Source organism: Saccopteryx leptura, chromosome 8 (genome assembly GCF_036850995.1).
Source record: "Saccopteryx leptura isolate mSacLep1 chromosome 8, mSacLep1_pri_phased_curated, whole genome shotgun sequence".
In the NCBI taxonomy this organism is placed as follows: domain Eukaryota; kingdom Metazoa; phylum Chordata; class Mammalia; order Chiroptera; family Emballonuridae; genus Saccopteryx; species Saccopteryx leptura.
This window is the reverse complement of record NC_089510.1, coordinates 77957668-77978604: the sequence shown is the minus strand read 5'-3', so window position 1 is coordinate 77978604 and position 20937 is coordinate 77957668. Positions and strand designations below refer to the sequence as shown.

Genomic DNA, 20937 nt, shown 5'->3' with positions numbered 1-20937 from the left:
CACTGACAATGAATAGAAAAAATATGATACACACACACAATGGAATATTATTCCATAAAAAAGAGAAATCCTGACATATGCTACAGCATGTTTGAACCTAGAGGACATTATGCTAATTTAAATAAGGCAGTCACAAAAGAAAAATACTCTATGATTCCACTTACATAAGATAGCCACAGTAGTCAAACTCATGGAAACAAAAAGTAAACTGGTTCTTGCTAATGGCTGGGGAAAAGGAGAAATGGGAGTTGTGGTTCAACAGGTAGTTTCAATTTTGCATGATGAAAAGTTCAAGAGATCTTTTGCATAACGTGAATAAAGTTAACACTAAATATGTATACTAACTGCACACTTAAAATTTTTTAAATAAATTTTGTTTTATTACAATTTTTAAAGTATATTTAAATTTCTTCTCAAATAAAAAATTGCCAGTTTTTAGTGTGATAATGGTATTGTGGTAAATATTTTTAAATAGTCCATATTTTTAAATAAATACATACTAAAATATTGATAAATGAAATAATGTGATAAAGTGTTGGCTTCAAACTAATCAGGCATGTGGAGTGGTAAGCGGTCACAAGATGGTTAAATGAAACAAAGCTGGTGACTACTTCAGCTGGGTGAGAGTTGATTATGCTATTCTCTCTAGCGTGTGTTTGAAATTTTTCAAAATAAAAAATTGAAATAATACACACCTGTTGGCCAATGGGTTCTATTAATGCAATAAGATAATTAAAGAGTAGAATACAGAACATTTTATAGGGGCCCTGTCCAGGTGATTCAGTGGATACAGCACTGTCCCGGCACACCAAGGTCACAGGCTCAATCCCTGGTTATGGCACACACAAGCAGCAACCAGTGAGGGTACAACTAAATGGAACTAAGTGGAAAAACGAGTTGATGTTTCTCTCCTTCCCTCCTTCTCTCTAAGATCAATGGAAAAAAATTTTTAATTAAAAGAAAATCATTTATATAGGAAAGTAGCTGTAAATCATGATGATTCAAAGTGTAATTAGAGATAAAATAACTTGTACTTAAGGCAAGTGAACAGTGAGACAAAAATAAATGTTATTATCACATCAAGAACAAAGTTGAGGGTGTATGTAGGGGGGGGGGTAGAGTCAACTGTTCCCACAAAGCTTTTCTTTATGGTATGTTCAGGGGAGAGATGAAATCATAGTACAGGCATAACCCTGAACACTGTAACATTCCTCAAGTCCATAGAAAAACCACCATTCTGGGCCAGTATGTATCAATTTACAAGTATTGCATACAAATGTGTAGAAATGGTTTTTATGTACTTCGTCTTTAATATACACACATATATAGAACACTAACATAAATAAATTTCTGTGATCAAGACTTAAAAATGACTTTCAGCAAAATTGGCAATGTGAGATAATCTAATTTAAAATACAGCCAACGAGCTGTTCCAAAAACAAAACAACATACAGCCTATGTGAGCAGCACAAGTTAAAACCTCACTTGAGCCTGACCTGTGGTGGCGCAGTGGATAAAGTGTCGACCTGGAACGCTGAGATCGCCGGTTCAAAACCCTGGGATTACCTGGTCAAGGCACATATGGGAGTTGATGCTTCTTGCTCCTCCCCTTTTCTCTCTCTCTCTCTCCCCCTCTCCCTCTCCCTCTCTCTCTCTCCTCCTTCTCTCCTCTCTAAAATAAATAAATAAAGTCAAAATAAATAAATAAATAAATAAATAAATAAATAAATAAATAAACAAACAAACAACCTCACTTGAGAGCAGGCATTCAGATGAGCCAGCCAGTTGCAGCGGCACCCACAGCTCAGACACCAAGAGCCTGTTCTTAAACTAATTCTCAGGGGACTAGGTCACAAATAGTTAAGACTCCAATAACCTAGTAAACTAACAGGTTTCAAATGTGAACTTCAAACAAAATCAAGGGCAGACACTCCAAATGCCAAAGATGATTTACCATGGAGCTGCCTGCTGCTTACAATAGAAACTCTATAGAGCTCCGGAGGAAACTGCAGATCTAATGACAGCTAATCATAGTTAATGAGTCACATAACCAGCCTAAAGAACCCAGCCAGTGTTTCAGAAATTACTGAAGAACATGTAATCCTTTGAATTAGGCAAAAACAGAAAAAAATTCCTAAAAAAAAAAAGAAAAAAGAAAAAAATTCCTGTTTTCCCCAACATTCCCCATCAACTGCTGGGGGAGGGGAGGGGAGGGGAGGGGAAAGAGAGAGGGGGAGGGGAGAGGGGGAGGGAGGGAGGGAGAGGAGGAGGGGAGAGAGGGAGGGAGGGAGAGAGAGAGGGAGGGAGGGAGAGAGAGAGAGGGAGGGAGAGAGAGAGAGGGAGGGAGGGAGGGAAGGAGAGAGGGAGGGAGGGAGAGGGAGAGAGAGAGAGAGAAAAGGAGAGGAACAGGAGGGCAGGGCAGGGGAGGGGAGGATATGGTAAAGAGAAGTCATCCCCCCCCCCCCCCCCGTAAGAATTCACAAAATAGTTTTAGACAAAGGAAATGCTCTTCCTATCAACATACTGACAAATCCATCTTTAAAATGGATCACTCTTAGGAATATTTTCACAGATAACTTATCTCACCCTTTTATCCTGGTTCTAATTAACTTTTAGTTTTATTTTATATTAATGCATCTGTCATTTCCCACAAAATTCTATAAACCTTAATCCCTGATTTAAGTGTTTAAGGTAAAAATCTGATTAAGTAAAAATAATTTAAATTTTTGATGATGCACTATTTGAAATATATATTAAGTAATTAATTTTTTTAAGTAAACTTTAATTCTCCTGCTATTTATTGATCCCCAAAATACACAGTAACATTATTTAGGTAAGGAATTACTTTATGTAAGAGAGAATCATTCTGAATTCTAATTAACAGTGATGGCAGCACTTGGCCTACAGCTAGAAATGAACTTTGGAAATTTAGTCCAATTCTATCACTGAATTTTATAAGAGTTCTTGCCAAAATCATCCAAGACACATGTAAGAAAGAAAGCAAATACCAACTCCGACAGAGTCCAGTGATGTTTCTGCTATTATCACACAGCTGACAGATTTTTATTCCACAGAGAAAGGCTTCTAAATGACATTTTTTAGATAAAAATGGTTCTCCTGAAAATTATTTACTAGCTAAAAACAGGCAACTATTAATATTGTGATAAATATACAAAAACAGACTACTATGATAAAGTGGATAAAAACAGAAGCTATTTACTGCTGCTATAAGTTTAACATGAAAATTCTATTCACAAAATATAGTCTACTTGTTAAAATACAGGGTTATCATTACACAATAATACTTTCCATCCCGATGACCATAACAAAGAGGTTATAAATCTATAGAAAATAAAAAGCTTCAAAACAAGGATCTGCCTTTTTAATTTTTTATACTAAATAATCAAAAAATACTTTAAGTACCTTAAATTACACATTTAAAAAAAACACTTCTTTAGTTTGGGAACACATGTATATTTTGTGAGCGTGTGAGAAACTTTCAAAATGTTTAATAGATTCCTAAAAATAAGTGAATACTAAAAAGCAATTAGAACACTCAGCATTCAGAGTGGGAGGATTCTTACCATTGGCAGTGCATTGATGTGGGGTGTACAACTGAGTATCTGGTACCACCAATCACAAGCTGCTGTTGCTGACGCTAAGAGAGAGGAAAGTAGAATGTTCAGTGTACCCTAAACAAATTCCGTTTAAAAGACTCCTCCTGCCAAATGCTCTATGTACAAAATACTCTTCACTTATGTCTTTAAGGTCTCCACCTGTGACTATATTTCTCCCCTAAGCAATTATTAATATACACAAGAAAAGTAATTTCTGAGTACATAACATGCAGCAGGCACTGAATCTTTAAAACATTCCTTAAAAATTGGCACAATGAACAAAATGAGACTCAAGAGGTAAGTTTGCTCAAACTGACCCAGATTCAACTCAACTTATGCAAATATTCCTGTAAAAGGGTCCAGTATAGTATGTTAGTAATCTACGACAAGGAGCCTTGAAGAATGGTATTAAACTTACAGTCTTTATATTCTATTTAATAAAGAGAAATACACGCTTGGATTTGAAACCATCTCAACGAAACTGTATTGAACTTTAATCTCTTCAGAGTTTACATTGTACAGAGTTTACCCAGTCTTCTAAATTGCTAGGTCACAGCACATTATTTTCCATAAACCTTTAGGTAAATATACAAGTGGTTTTCCACACACCCTGCCAGAACGGTGACTCCCACAGGAGACACTGAGCAGTGCAAGTTCCACCATGTACTGGGGCAGAGCAGTTTTCTTAAGCACACAAGCTGATGCCACAGAAAGGAATATAAGAGCTTTACCTCAGTCACCTAACAAGTAAATTAAGTAAGGATATACTAAAAAGATAACTAAGCAAATACACTGAATAACTCAAAATATTTAATCCTTGAAGTTTGGACCTCTCAGATTTATCTTTAATTGACTGGAACTCTCATTGGTGCTGACTGCCAATTCCACAGCCATATAAAACTTTAGTGCTACTATATAACTTAAATTATAAGAAAATCTAGAAATTAAAATCACATTTATTAAACATGTCACACACTTAACTGAAATTACAATTGGTTACATAGACATATAATATCCCATCCACCTTTGGTGTTTCAAGAGGAGGAATGAGCCCCAGTGCTTTTTGGTACAAAACACTTGTTGAGCTAGTTGGCAGATCCTTTCCACCACCCACTGAAGAAATGTTCTATAGATATCATGACTGAGTCCCAACAAAAATTATATAGATTACTGCTAGGTTCTGTTTACCTCAGGGCTGTTTGTTATGAACATCAATTATTTTACTAGAAAATTTTCATGTTTTGAGCTGTAATTTTGAGCCACATAGGGCAATTTGTTATCCAAAAATCTGCAGAGCACCCTTATCAGAAAAAAGTTGGGGCATACATTCATTCTATTTATTTATAAATAGTTCATATGTGCTACTGAATTATGTACACTGTAAAATACACAAAGCCAAATTTTTTTAGAAAGATTATTTACAGTGCTATTATATTGTTTAAAACATTCTAGTTTCTTAACTTTTAAATGTCCTTTAATCGTGGTTTTGCATCATTAACTGATATCTCAAGGCACAACTTACTCTTAGAGCACGGCTCATCGATACCAACAGTGAAGGCAGCTTGCTTGATAATCTCAGTTTTTAAAATGATGAGATTATGGCAGAGGAAAAGCTCATTCTAGTAGCTGGAGGGGCTCTACCATTTTCTTGTTACTATTGGTTTTTTTAGATTTAATTTACTGATTTTGTTTTTTTAGAGAGAGGAGAGAGAGAAAGAAGGGGTGGGGGGAGTATCAACTCAAGTTGCTTCTTGTATGTGCCCTGACCAGGCAAGCCCAGGGTTTTGAACCGGCCACCTCAGCATTCCATATGTTATACATAACTGATACCAAAGCCAACAACAGGGGTATATATATTTGAACCTCTACATTAAACATAAGTAAGTTTTTAATTTAAAATGAACATAAATAGACCAATAAAGCACTGAGCTCTAGGATAGATACTTGTTTTCACTACTGGGATGTGTACAACACCAACATCCACCTCGGGAAAATACCGAATCAGATCATCCGAGCGGTCAGTCTTTTTCCTCCTCTCCTGGTACTCCACCCTTCCTTTTCTGTGGGTCAATGAGTCTTTCTCTCACCACGCTCAAATATGTCTCAAATCTCAGTTTCTCTTTTCTCTTCCCTTGTTTTCTTCACTCACTCATTTAACTTTTCCTGCTCGACTATAGTCTTTTTGTGTGGGGGTGTGTGACAGACAGAAACAGGAAGGGACAGACAGACAGGAAGGGAGAGAGATGAGAAGCATCAATTCTTCATTGCAGCCTCTTTGTTGTTCAAATTGCTTTTACACATATGTGCCTTAATCGGTAAGGGGAGAGGGGAAGGGGGCCTACATTAGTTTGTGACCCCTTGCTCAAGCCAGCAACCTTTGGGCTAAAAGCCAGTGACCGTGGGGTTTCGAACCTGAGTCTTCTGCGTCCCAGGCCGATGCTCTATCCAACTGCGCCACTGCCTGATCAGGCTAGATTACAGTCTTTAAGGCAGTGGTTCTCAACCTGTGGGTCGCAACCCAAGTAGGGGTCAAATGACCAAAACACAGGGGTCGCCTAAAGCCATCGGAAAACCCGTGTTTGGTAGTTCGACCCCCGCCGGGGTCACGACCCACAGGTTGAGAACTGCTGCTTTAAGGGAAAAATCACAATAGTGATTTGATGAACATCTTTTTTCCTTTCTTTTTTTAAGCAAGAGAGAGAGACAGATAGGAAGGTAGAGATGAGAAGTATCAACTCGTAGTTGTAGCACTTCAGTTGTTCACTGATTGCTTTTGAAACGTGCCTTGACTGGGAGAGGGGGGCTCCAGCTGAGCCAGTGACCCCTTGCTCAAGCCAGAGACCATGGGGTCAAGTCTATGATTCCACGCTCAAGCTGGTAACCTCACACTCAAGTAGGTGACCTCAGGGTTTCAAACCTGGGTCTTCAGCCTCCCAGGTCAATGCTCTATCCACTGCCAGGTCAGGCTGTTATCAGTAACTTTTTAAATATTGGTACATTAATGATGTGTAACTGTAACTAATTTCTTTTTCGCTTTCAAAAAACTGTTACTAAGTTAATAGTGCACCTTATAATTTATGACGCCTTAGAAATATGACAGGTATTACACTGTTTCTTCTTAACACAAAGCTGCTAGCAGCTAAACATTTATTATAGTAGTTTGGTAGAAACAAGTAGAAGGGTGATGGGAGGTGGCAGGAATAGTATAAGGATGTAAGAAATAACAGGATGAAGAAAAAAATCAAACTTAGCCTTCTCCAAATTTGCTTCAGATCACATAAACAATACCTTGGCACTTAACAAGTTAAAAGAAAAAAACCTGACATAATTCCTTGATCTTATTAGGTTTCTCACCCTTCCCAAAGACTGAATATTTGATTCAAGAGACTAAAAATCTGAATAATTAGGCTAGGATGACACAAAAATCAGTCTGCTGAACAATACATTCCAAGAAGAAACAAAAACAGTTCTACCAGGGATGCTGGGTCTTCGGTTAACTGTGTCCCACAGAAATACCTTACCAGATTCTAACCTAACTGCAACAGAGTGGGTGCCTCTCTTAGATTTAATTGGTCTAGGGTCAAATCTGCACATTGGTGCATTTTAAAGCTCCCCCACATGATTCCAATGGGGGCACCAAAAAGCAGGATGAGAAATTTTACTAGTCAGATTCTAATTATTAATCTGATGAGGAGGTCCCAAAGAATCACTTCTTTCAAATAAAGAATAGCAAAGTGAGTGGTTCTCAGAACTAGAGTGAGAGACACACTATATCAAGTAAATTAAACATTTTATTAATTTAATTTTAAGATTAACATCTCAACTCAAACCCTTTTCCTAAAAAGTAATTAGAAAAGGAACAATAATAATGAGAACACCTCAGACAGAAAGAGACCCAGTAAGACAAGGGAGTTACCACAGTAAGAGAACAGAAGGAGCACAGCTGGTACCTGCATTTAAATAGAGATACATAAAGACAAAATGAGACTGGCTTCATGTAATAGAACTGTAAGTAGTAGGTAGAAATTATAGAAAGGTATTTTTTCTGCTTTTAAAAAAACTGTTACACAAATCAATGGAAATGTTCAAACAAAACCCAGATCTCTCATTCAATTAGGTCGGCAAACTCATCAGTCAACAGAACCAAATATCAACAGTACAATGATTGAAATTTCTTTTGAGAGCCAAATTTTTTAAACTTAAACTATATAGGTAGGTACATTCCTTATTGAGGTAGTGCCCACATGTGGTATTTTGTGGAAGAGCCACACTCAAGGAGCCAAAGAGCCGCAGGTGTCTCACGAGCCGAGCCGCGCTTTGCCCACCAGGGATAGGAAGTCATCATAGGTGAAGATAAGGGGTGTGTATGACCAGTAGTTGCTGCCATCATTGTCACGGCCATGCACATGCAGGTTCTCATTGAATTCGAGCAAACGGTAAAGAAACAGCAGAGCCAAAAAATGGTGGGCCATTTCTTTATTCTAGCCTCGCAACCCACTGGCGAGTAAACAAAAGCGGGATAACACTTCCCTTTCCATTCAGGGCTCCCAAAGCCACTGCCTCATCTGGTTTTTCTTAGAATCAAAGGCCCCCGCCAGTCTCAGCCACCTCTGGTTCTCCATCTGCCAACATGGCTTCTTACTCTGAAAAACTGCTTCTCTCTCTTTCCCTTCTATCTTGGCTTCTTTCTCTTCTCCTCCTTCTTCTTCCTTCTAAAAAATTACCTGAGCTCACAAACACCCCTCCTCCAGCATACATTAGCATAACAATGGCCCTTCCCAAGCAGGAAGGTAATTTAGCAATTTCAGACCAGCGCCGGTTTTAACAATAAAAGCAAGCAAACTCAAAAAGTACAGAGTTTACAAACTCATTTGCCCACAAGGTGGTATGTGCCCTGCCAATTCCTTCCAATGTGGCATTCCAATGTGCTGTCATCAGAGCACCCAGAGCACCTTTGTACAAATCAGAATCAAGCAGGATAAATTAGAAAAAAAAAGAGAAGCCCTATTACAGCACAGAGGGTTCAGATCCTGAACTGCAGAGCCACAAAGCTTAGATTTCACTCCCAACCAGGACCTAAAACTAAGGTTACTTAACCTCTCCATGCCTCAGTTCTTTCCTCTGTAAAATAGTCGAGTTGAATAACAATATTTATAAAGTGCTCAATAGTGCCCAGCGTATGATTCAAATGCAATCATTTAAAAATAATACAGAGATATGAAAAGGAGCCCTCCCACCTGAGAGGACACAGCCCCATATGGGGAACACTGTGGTGAGAGCATGCCCAGCACGTCAGCACCACTCGCCTCTGGCTGTGTACTTCCGTGCAAGACACAAACTGCCCATTCACATCCTGCTCTGCTGTGTCCCATGACTGCACTGTCTAGTTTTGTTGTCTTTTGTGAGTTAATATGATAGCATAACTACTCAAAGAAAGGTTAATCATTGAGATACTACCTTCAAATCATATTTGGAGTGTGCCTGAACATTGTAGCTGCCTTGGCTAGTGTGACCACGCTGAGTAAAAATGAACATACCTAACCAGCGTAACAATACAGTGACAATAGATACATGTGGCCTCTCGCTGAAGCAGAGAGCCAATCACACTTGAAAACCTAAGTCTTCAACTTTCACTTTGTAACAGAAAGGGATAAGCTTTTAAATTATTTCTTTTAACTAAAAAATGCCAGCAAATGACTAATAAAATAAAAATTGTCATTAAAATACTTTGGACACAAAGAAAAACTGTATTTACATTAAACAAGGCCTGACCTGTGGTGGCGCAGTGGATAAAGCGTCGACCTGGAATGCTGAGGTCGCCGGTTCGAAACCCTGGGCTTGCCTGGTCAAGCACATATGGGAGTTGATGCTTCTAGCTCCTCCCCCTTCTTTCTCTCTGACTCTCTCTTCTCTCTCTCTCTCTCTCTCTCCTCTCTAAAAATGAATAAATAAAATAAATAATTAAAAAATGAAAAAAATAGTTAAAAAAATTAAATAAACTAGGTGTTGGATCCAAATTTTTAATTTATTTTTTTTAATTAAGTGACAAGCAGGGAGGCAGAGACAGACTTCCACATGCGCCCTGACAGGGATCCACCTGGCAAGTCTCCAAACCTGCGATGCTCTGCCCACCTGGGACTGCTGCTCTGTTGCTCAGCAGCCAGTTATTTCATCACCTGAGGTGAGGCCATGGAGCCATCCTCAGCACCCAGGGCCAGCTTGACTGAACCACTCAAGCTGTGGCTATGGGAGGGGAAGGGGTGGAGAAGCAGATGGTCACTTCTCTGTGCCCTGACTGGGACTCGAACCCAGGACTTACACATGCTGGGCTGATGCTCTACTGCTGAGCCAACCTGCCAGGGCCTGGGTTCAAAATTTTTAAATGTTATATTTCTATCTACTACTGAAAGAGTTAAAAGAAGTAACTCTTGTGTGTCCTTACTAAGAGAATGTCTATACAGGTTTTCACATGAAAAAACTTAAAACCGGTTGTTTTGACTTTGTATTTTTTAAATTGATACATATGCTTTACCTTCAGTAAGTTAAAACAAATTGCTCATTTAACTACCACAGTTAAAGTGGCTCTCAGAAATACTACATTCTTTTTAAAAAACAGGGATAGCCTATCTTCTAACATAATTCATTCTAAGTACACAATAAAATAAATGACATATTCATAATTGTAAAAATTGCCAAATTCTCACCTGATGTTGGTTTGCCAAATTGAACTGTTTTCAATTACAGTTGCACCAATTTAAAAGCAAACATTTAAACCAGGAAATACATGCAGTGCTGTCTTTCTGACTGATTCACTCAGAACATACAAACAAAGGGGATAAAGGCTCATGCATCCCCCACCCCCACACCCTTATCCCATTTCAGGAGTCATGGAAAAAAAGAAGACAACCCTTCTTAAATGGTTATTTACTTCAATACAAAACACTGCTAGTCTCCCTGCCCATCGCTCAACTACAATAAGCACTCACTGAAACGAGGTGGGTACGAACACTCCTTCTTACTTACTCTCCAGTCATCGCTATACCAAGATGTCCGAGCTGTCAAGCTATGGCCAGAAAATATTTTTGGTTTTGCAGGTCACATGGTCTCTGTCAAAGGTACTCAACTCTGCTATTAAAGTGCAAAGCAGCCAGCGACAATATTTAAATAAACGAGTATTACTGTTTCCAGTAAAACTTTATTCAGAAACACAAAAAAGCAACAGAAGATACTGTGTTGGCCATAAAGTAATTCAGACCACACAAACTTCCACAGATCCAGGATGAAGCATTTAGGTTAAATGAGGTATAAAGACTATTTTTGTTTGTTTCTTAAAGTAACAGAAAAAAAAAGGGACAGATCAAGGCTTCTCTCTCCTAAAACTATAGACCGTATTTTTTGCTCCATAAGACACACCTAGGGTTTTACAGAGGAAAATAAGAAAAAAAATATTCTGAATCAAATGGTGTGTTAAAAAATTTAATAAAATATACCACAATAATATTTCAACAATGTAAACTCAACAGCAGTATTAACAACCATTAGCACTGTTATTAACAAATGAGAAGAGACTTTAATGCTCAAATACTCTTCTTTCTAGTTGTCCAGGAACCCACAGCAGCTAATAAAAATGAACACTCGCTCCATAAGATGCACGGGCATTTTCCCCTCCATTCGCACGGGGGGGGGGGGGGGGGGGGGGGGCGTCTTACAGAGCGAAAAATATGGTAATCATCCTATGGGAAGAAAATTTTCTAAGGCATTTGAGCATACCATGTGGCACTATACATAATAATGAAGTTCAATCAAAAAAGAGTATTAACACTTCAGTATTCTCTGCCATCTTCAGACATTTAAAAAACAGTGGAAGTAAGAAGGAAAGAACAAAGGATTTGGGCTCTTTCTGTTTGAAAACTCAGCTCTTTCACATTACACCCATGAAACCATGAGCAGTCCCACAGACTCGTGGCCGGTACAAGGAGGCTATTACATAATGCTCCACTCTGCAGAGATGGTGTATTAAATGACTTGACAACAGGGATACAGAGTTTGGCTATTATTTTATTTTTTTTAACTACAATTTAAAAATAAGAGAGTACCAATCCTATTAAATCCCTAAAGATGTTTTCTCACAGAGTACTAATAAATATCAGCTAATTACAAATACTATATAGCTTAAAAGGACACAAAAGGGTGCCCAACCAGGCGGTGGCGCAGTGCATAGAGCATCAGACTGGGATGCAGAGGACCCAGGCTCAAAACCTCAAGATTGTCGGCTTGAGCATGGGCTCACCAGCTTGAGTGCAAAGTCACTGGCTTGAGCATGGGATCACAGACACGACCTCATGGTCACTAGCCTGAAGCCCAAGGTCACTGCCTTGAGCAAGGGGTCACTCACTCTGTTGTAGCCCCCCCCCCCCATCAAGGCACAGAAGAGAAAGCAATCAATGAACAACTAAGGTGCTGCAAGGAAGAAGTGATGTTTCTTATCTCTCTCCCTTCCTGTCTGTCTGTCCCTATCTGTCCCTCTCTCTGACTCTGTCTCTGTCAAAAATAAAGGGAGGGGGGGCCTGGCTGGTTGGCGCAGTGGTAGAGCGTCAGCCTGGCGTGCAGGAGTCCCGGGTTCGATTCCCGGCCAGGGCACACAGGAGAAGCGCCCATCTGCTTCTCCACCCCTCCCCCTCTCCTTCCTCTCTGTCTCTCTCTTCCCCTCCCACAGCCGAGGCTCCATTGGAGCAAAGATGGCCCGGGCACTGAGGATGGCTCTGTGGCCTCTGCCTCAGGCGCTAGAGTGGCTCTGGATGCAACAGAGCGACGCCCCGGATGGGCAGAGCATCGCCCTCTGATGGACGTGCCGGGTGGATCCCGGTCCGGCACATGCAGGAGTCTGTCTGACTGCCTCCGTTTCCAACTTCAGAAAAATACAAAAACAAAAAACAAAAATAAATAAAACTAAAGGGGGGCACAAAACGGTTAAGAATGTATATATATATAGTGTTGAGAGAGAAAAAACTTTAGGTTCTAAGCAAGAAGCTGTTAATGACTTTCCATGATATTAGTCATTATGGGAAGTATTTTAAAAACCAACAAACAAACAACAACAACGAAGCCACAGAAATAACAGAGTAGTCCTGGAAATGGATCCTCTTGACCAGAGCAAACAGAGGCAACAAATTAAAATGTTACCCATAAATTTTGCCAATACTATCCAATGTTCACCCAGTAGTAAGTGAAAGAAATGAGTTATTACATGTATTTTAAACTAAGAGTAACTGAGCTTATATTTTAGCTTTCTGATATAATTAATATCAGATACCAAAAACCCCTTCTATAATGTAAACTAAAGTCTGACCACAAAAGATGTTTTCACATTTTCTAACAATCCTAAATCATAATATAATTTACAGATAAATCTGGAAATGAACAAGTGAATTGTGTATTTGTAATTAGTTTTTTTGTTTGTTTGTTTTTGGGGTTTTTATTATTATTATTATATATATTTTTTTTTTGTATTTTTCTGAAGTTGGAAACGGGGAGGCAGAAAGACTCCCGCATATGCCTGACTGGGATCCACCTGGCATGCCCACCAGGGGGCGATACTCTGCTCATCTGGGGCGTTGCTCTGCCACAACCAGAGCCATTCTAGCGCCTGGGGCAGAGGCCACAGAGCCATCCTCAGCGCCTGGGCCAACTTTGCTCCAATGGAGCCTTGGCTGCAGGAGGGAAAGAGAGAGACAGAGAGGAAGGAGAGGGGGAGGAGTGGAGAAGCAGATGGGCGCTTCTCCTGTGTGCCCTGGCCGGGAATTGAACCCGGGACTCCTGCACGCCAGGCCGACACTCTACCACTGAGCCAACCGGCCAGGGCCAATGTAATTAGTTTTTAAACCAATCCATAAATCTATAGACTAAATTATATTTAAGACAAACTGTTAATGTTCTTATCTTTTTCAAGTTCTCTAATATCAAAGCAACCAAAGATTCCATTAACAACAAAGGACCTGCCTACTATAAATGAACTCTCTCCATTAGCAATGCATTAGTTACTAAAAAAAAAAAAAAAACAAGAAAAAAACAAAAATAGCACACCAAGAAGAAAGTCCAATTCTTCTTCAGGAGGCCAGGAAGTAATGTAATTTAAAACCCATGTTTATCTGAAAGCCAAGTTATATAGTAGGGTTTTCCTTTCTTTTTTACCTGATTGTAAGTAAGATTTATCCTGCAACAGACAACAGAACTGTGGGGAGAAAGGACAGAAGAAAAGAGAGGGGAAAAAGGAAGAAAAGTTTATTAACCTCTCTATTAAATATTGTTACTATTAAGTTAGCCCTTTACCAACAATTGAACAAAATTTACTAAAACAGATCAGTGAATAAAGACCCATGCCCTCCCAGAATTTAAATGCCAGCAGAATTTAGAATTATGGAGCACACAGATAGTGACATGCGCTATGAAAAAAAAAAAAAGCTGAGAAGGGGTAGGGGACTCAAAAGTTTGAGGGAGGAGGGAGGAGTTCTTGTCTCCAGGCTGCAGTAAGTAGAATGATCAGAACTAGTTTGTATTTCAACTGAGAGCTGGCAAGATATCAGGTAGCTATCGTACATTCTATGTTCTCTGCAGGCAATCATGCAAGAAAATGGACTTTATCTTGTTGTCACCTTAGTGTTGGAAACTATACCTAGAACATCCACATTCACAAAATAGGTCGTTTATGTTTCAATTACACCAATTTCTTCCTAAACTATCCATTTTTGCTTATCCTATATCTCCTGTATATTATAAAGCTGTAATTCCTAGGAGAGATACTAGCCATTAATTATGAATGACAGGAGTATTTAAATGTTCAGCACTGTAATATTATGGAGGTCATCAGAAAAGTTATCCAATGTAAACCAGAACATATGCTAAATTAGAGAAACTTTCATAATTGTCACCCAGACCCTCTGCAGTCAAATTATTTTTCATACAAGCATTCTTACAAAATTAACATCAAAAAAGCTTCAAACTTTTTCAAGACACATAATACTGAAAAACAAAAAAAAATGCGAATGAAATGAAATGTCTGGTCACTTAAATCCTACTAGAGTTTAGAAGACAGACACGTCTAAATATCCAGCAAATGTTTACATTGGTCCTAGTACTACTACATTTATTTAACTACCATTACTACCATAAATACCTAGTTAGGTGAAAATAATGAAACACAAATGTAGATACAGATCAACACTTCTTCAAACATGCTTAAGAACCTCTGGTCTTGTCTGTTTTTTCCCACTGTGTTCAATACTCTCTAGTAGAACAAACAAAGAGGAAGAAAATGAAAATGGTTTGTGCAAACACACAAAGCTAGAACTGTGAACACTGGCTTAAACTCTTTTCAATACCTTCGATTGTAAACTGGAAAGAAGTAAGAGTATCTTTAAAACTTGTAATTTATATCATCATTAAATTATATATAATCCCGGATCCCAACGAGCACTAAATGAGATTAATGGAGGGCAAATCTCTGAAGGTAAGGGAGTAGCAACAAAATCTTACCTCTTCCTTTTAAGAGGAAAAATAACCCAGAAAATATCCTTTCCCATAAAGAGGATGAAAATCTGTTGTGACTGTTCACTGGCCAATCAAGCTCAAGTCCAGGCTAATCAAATAGATGAAAAGTACTTTGATGAGGTAGACTCAATGAAGAGGAACTCACAAACTCTAAGAAGGCCACACCCAGAACCTGTTTGCTCAGGTTATAGGACAAGAAGGCTATCAGGGTAGTTAGTATCAGGACAGACAGGTCAGCAAAACACGCAATCCAGGACTCTGCACACACACACACCCTGACCACACGTGATTACTCAGGTACCAGGGGCAAGAACTAACAGAAGGGTATGGAGTCTAACCTGGCTGAGAAACCCCGAGCTGCACAGAGGAACTAATATCCTCTTATAATAGTCTCCTCGGCATAGCTCCCAGGGTACCCAATCCATCAAGGACATGCTCTCAATTTGTCTGATAATTTTAAAATAGTGGTCTACTGACCTTGAAGCCAACTGCAATCATTCTCCCTGTAGGGGTTCAAAACAGGCCCGTCCAACAGGGTGCCACTTCGGCATGCAGAGTATTTTGAGCTAAAGGCCATCAAGAACCCAGTGCTTGTAAGAAAGTTTTACCTCTCCCTTAAAGAATTTAAATTAGGGGCCTTACTCATATCTGCATGGCAGGGCAAACCACTACTTACTGAACATCCACTCCTCTGACCACCTTGCAATGACCTCCTCCCCCTCAAGCCCTCAGGGGCCTCCCTCACTCCTTACCCATCTGAGGAGCACCGCCAGTTCATGTAGGTCCTGGTACCTTCTGACCGCCCTGAGTACGATCGTGCAAAAATTCGTATTTTAAAAATATGTAAGGCAACATTAAATAAAAAAAGCAATGTATGTTCTTCTTGTTTCGATAAATTGGTTATCCAACAAACATGATTTTAAGTCAATAAAAGTGTAACGACAGTGGTAGAGCATCGGCCTGGCGTGCAGAAGTCCTGGGTTCGATTCCCGGCCAGGGCACACAGGAGAAGCGCCCATCTGCTTCTCCACCCCTCCCCCTCTCCTTCCTCTCTGTCTCTCTCTTCTCCTCCCACAGCCGAGGCTCCATTGGAGCAAAGATGGCCTGGGCGCTGGGGATGGCTCCTTGGCCTCTGCCCCAGGTGCTAGAGTGGCTCTGGTCACGGCGGAGCAGTGCCCCGGAGGGGCAGAGCATCGCCCCTGGTGGGCGTGCCGGGTGGATCCCGGTGGGGCGCATGCAGGAATCTGTCTGTCTCTCCCTGTTTCCAGCTTCAGAAAAATAAAAAATAAAAAATAAAGTGTAACGAACTAATTTCACTTTTTGAAAAAAAACTCACTCCCGGGGGTCAGCAAGCATGAAAAAAACTCACAACGCAGAGTTAATTCAGAATATTAACTTCATTTTAACTTTCTGTCTTTGAACATCTCATATGTGGGGGTTCTGACTCTATTATGTATGTGGGGTTCCCATACATATGTATGTAATGAAATGTGGGTATTTTCTCGTTAACCTGTCTCAGGTAGCTTTAATTATTAGACCATCTGAAAGAACTTGGGAGGGTACAGAAAAGTTTTTTCCTCTCCCATATTTTCCCAGAGATGTCTCCAAAGCATTTTAAACTTACTATGTGTAAATCTAATTCACCTGCCACCCAAACTTGTTCCTCTTCCAATATCCCTACCTTTGTGTATCGCTCCAACCTCCCACTCACCCAAGCTAAAAATAATGGCTCATTGTCCTCCTTCATCTCCTACAGCTAATCAATCTTGAAACACTATTACATTCTATGTCTAGGGTATTACCTCACAAGTATGTTTTTAGTCCTCCAAACCCCCATACTCTCATGACTTTGGACATGCTGTATCCTCTAACTAAATTACAGGTCCTCTAAATCCTACCTAAGCTCTACCACCACTGCAGATACTCGTTTTACATGCCTATTACCTTTCAATAAAAGGTCTATGTACCTTGAAAGATTCCTTATTCAGCCTTATAATACTAGATTGCCTAGAACAAAGCATGGAAAACATTTTAAAATATATCCCTCTCACCAGAAAAAGCTAATGGTTAAAATAAAGACCTTATCCACACAGGTATTATAAAAATCAATGACAAAATTGTTGGGTTGCTTTTTACTCTCTCGTAAAATAAAATTTGGGAAGAACAAAGACAAATGCAAACTGCATCTGATGCAAACCATATCTGAAATTCAGAATATTGTAAGTATAATTTTTTGTTCAAAATGCTAAGAAAAATAACTATGACCGATTATTTAACAACCTCACTTATCTCTGAAATACTGTACATATTATCATAACTACTATCACATCTTGATAAAACACTTTAAGAGCATTTTAATGCAGTATTACTCTGTTACAAATGCAGGTGCCAATTTAAAATAGAACAGTTGCTTCTAAAAGGCAGTTCCTTAGTTTCGCTCTTTCAGGCTGTGTGGTTTGACTTTGATCCCACTGATTACCTTAGGCCAGAATAGAGGAACTGGGAAAGAAAGCAGAGAACTGCAGAAAGGAAGTGTGAACAGCCAGGACTCTGCTGAGAAAGGGTTAAGAGATGTTTTTTATTTTTGGTGCTTTCCTTCAATGTTCTACAGACACTGAACATATCAGACAGCTTACAATTCGCAGGGACTCCTTTTGTCATCACTTTCTGACCCCAAGATCCTGGAAAGAAAGACAAATTTGTTCTATTGGCATTTTATCACTAGAGGGAATCAAATCTGAAAGGATACAGATGCCTCCTACACATTTACTAACGAGCTGTGTATGCATTTTCAAATCTTCTAGGTTTACTGGTAGCTACTATGAAATTATATCCCTATCTCATACCTCCTATCACTTTTATTTCTTGCTTTCCCTTCTCCTAATACTGTGAATATTTTATGTCCTTATTCTCCTCTAACCACACCAGACTCCCTGTTTTCCACATGCACTTAATAATACTATGCCAGGCCGTTTCTTCTTGTATTACAAAATACAACTGCCAGAAAAAAAATGCCTGGTTCTTTACAATTCCTCAATTATATTTTTGCAGTCACTTACTAATATTGCATGGCCTTCCATTCACCTTCATCATTCTTCACCAGAAACTACAAAGAACTAGAACTACAAGAATACTGTGACTCTACCACTTACTAAGCATGAGACATTAGGCTAGTTATTCTAAACCTGTTTTCTCATCTGTAAAGGATTTTAACTCACTCTTATCTACTGTACCCACAGAGGGATGTTGTTATGAGAACTAAAAAGGATAACACCTGTCAAACAGGTGATAGTACCTGAGATAGTAAGAAGTAACTGATAGTAGACACAGTTACTTGACTACATTTTGTGTATGATGGGACACACTGAGTCTCGTCCCTTAACAGAACCAGATTTACTGAAATAAATTGTTGATACACCCAATCTAAATGACTAGAATGTTTTACTTTGTGTTTTCATGTTGTTGTTTTTCTGTGACAGAGACAAAGAGACAGAGAGGGGGACTGACAGGGAGAGACAGGATGGAAGGGAGAGATATGAGAAGCATCTTCATTGCTCATTGATTTCTTTCTCATATGTGCCTTGATGGCTGGGGGGGGGGGGGGCACAGCACAGTGAGTGACTCCTTGCTCAAGTCAGCAACCCTGTGCTCAAGCCGGTGACCTCAGGGTTTCGAACCTGGGTCCTCTGCGTCCCAGTCTGACGCTCTATCCACTGTGCCACCACCTGGTCAGGCAATATGTTTTTATTTTATAAAAACAAAAATGTAACTTTGGCCTTGGCTGGTTGGCTCAGTGGCAGAGCACTGGCCCAGCGTGTGGATGTCCCGGGTTCAATTCCCAGTCAGGGCACATAGGAGAAGCAACCATCTGATTCTTTACCCTTCCCCTCTGCCTTCTATCTCTTCCCCTCCCACAGCCATGGCTCCATTGGAGTGAGTTGGCCTAGGCACTGAGGATAGCACAAAATGGCCTCACTCAGGTGCTAAAATGGCTCTGGTTGCAATGGGGCAACGCCCCAGATAGGCAGAGCATTGCCCTCTAGTGGGCTTGCCGAGTGTATCCCGGTCAGGCACATGTGGGAGTCTGTCTCTCTGCCTCCCCGCTTCTCACTTAAATAAAAAAAAAAAATTTTTTAAGTGCAACTTTGTTTTTACACACACCGCTGTTAGCATTCTGAATATAAGGTATCATTTCTGGGTTAAATATTGGATATAAAGTAAGAGGAAAAAAGAATATTACTGGAGAGAGAAGCAGTAGTTCAAGATTTTTGACCTCTAAGAAATGATACACTTTTTTTTTTTGGTATTTTTCTGAAGCTGGAAACAGGGAGGCAGTCAGACAGATTCCACATGCCCCCGACCAGAACCCACCGGGCATGCCCACCAGGGGGCGATGCTCTGCCCATCTAGGGCGTTGCTCTGTTGCAACCAGAGCCATTCTAGTGCCTGAGGCAGAGGCCACAGAGCCATCCTCAGCGCCGGGGCCAACTTTGCTCCAATGGAGCCTTGGCTGCAGGAAGGGAAGAGAGAGACAGAGAGGAAGGAGAGGGGGAGGGGTGGAGAAGCAGATGGGCGCTTCTCCTGTGTGCCCCGGCCGGGAATTGAACCCGGGACTCCTGCACGCCAGGCCGACACTCTACCACTGAGCCAACCGGCCAGGGCCCACATTTTTAATTAACATCATAATCCATCTATATTGGGTATGTACTAATCAAATGTCCACGTTTTAAAGAAATATCAGTGTGATGTTACTATTCCTATTTCCTGGCTTCCTAATAGTAGCTGAGAAGCAATGAAACTAGTGCCTAAAACAGCAACACTGAAATCCTGGGAAGAATTTACTTTCAGTGATAAAAATAATGGGTAAATTTAATAAGGTTTCATTAAGCCTTCTCCAAAATTATACAGTATTTAACACTAGTACCTTTATTTTGGTTTTGAATACCATGTAGATTACAGAATTCTGTGCAGTATGAAATTCTTTTCCTTCTAGACAGAACATCAAAATAATTTCAAAATATTAATGTGAAAAACTCCGTTGCTGGCTCCCATCCAGAACTTCCTCACAGGCAGTGCAAGCGTTCCTTTCTCCCTGACGTTTGCTACCCTGGACAATTTAATGTGCTCTATAAATTTTATTAATGTGACTCTTTTCTGGTGTCATAATAAGATATTAACAGTTTTGATTCAATCTAACTTCAAATGTCACTAGTACAGTGACTAATTTTCTAATTAGAAAGCAAGTTAGCAAGTCATACTTTGAGCTTTAATAAATTCCACTGATTGGAAAATACGTAAAGTAAAACTGAAAACTTCAAAGGGCAGAGAAGCAGTACTGAAGAGCAGAAAGATCTCAGTGTATCAAACAAGAACCACTGAGCTCTGACCCAACCAATTTGTCAATTTTCACATTGTGAAAGGTAGAAAGCCGTTAGAAATGAGGAATGTAGAGCCAATGGTTACACATCTTTTTAACAGTATATAAACTTTAAGTTTTCTTCATTTCCTTCCTTATTTTATTCACTGTTCTTAGCCAGAGATTCAGAACACAGTTGTAGAATGTTCAAGTCATGACCACCATTAAGTCATATTCTAAGAAACCAGTTTCACTCCATGCCAATACGGAAGGTCTGTTCTTTCAAAACCACTTTGTCTCTTCAAACTCTCAAGTGTCCTTGAATATCCATTCATTCACTCATTCACAGCCTATGTAACCACAGACTTTTACACTGTTTAACCACACTGCACATGCAAAAACATCTGGACTGCTTCA

At 39.7% G+C, this 20937-nt stretch overlaps 1 protein-coding gene across 5 annotated transcripts in view; it reads right to left on the bottom strand.

Annotated features, from left to right (window-relative positions):
- Nucleotides 1-20937, bottom strand: part of TBL1XR1 (TBL1X/Y related 1) — a 188417-nt gene that overhangs the window by 85607 nt on the left and 81873 nt on the right. For 3 of the 5 annotated variants that reach the window (XM_066347914.1, XM_066347913.1, XM_066347917.1), the window contains one exon: nucleotides 3585-3658. The exons of 1 other annotated variant lie outside the window; for it this stretch is intronic. The gene's annotated coding sequence lies outside the window, so the exon portion shown is untranslated. Of the gene's footprint in view, nucleotides 1-3584; nucleotides 3659-9389; nucleotides 9484-20937 lie in introns of those variants that run through there. One more of the 5 variants, XM_066347915.1, reaches the window with a different exon arrangement.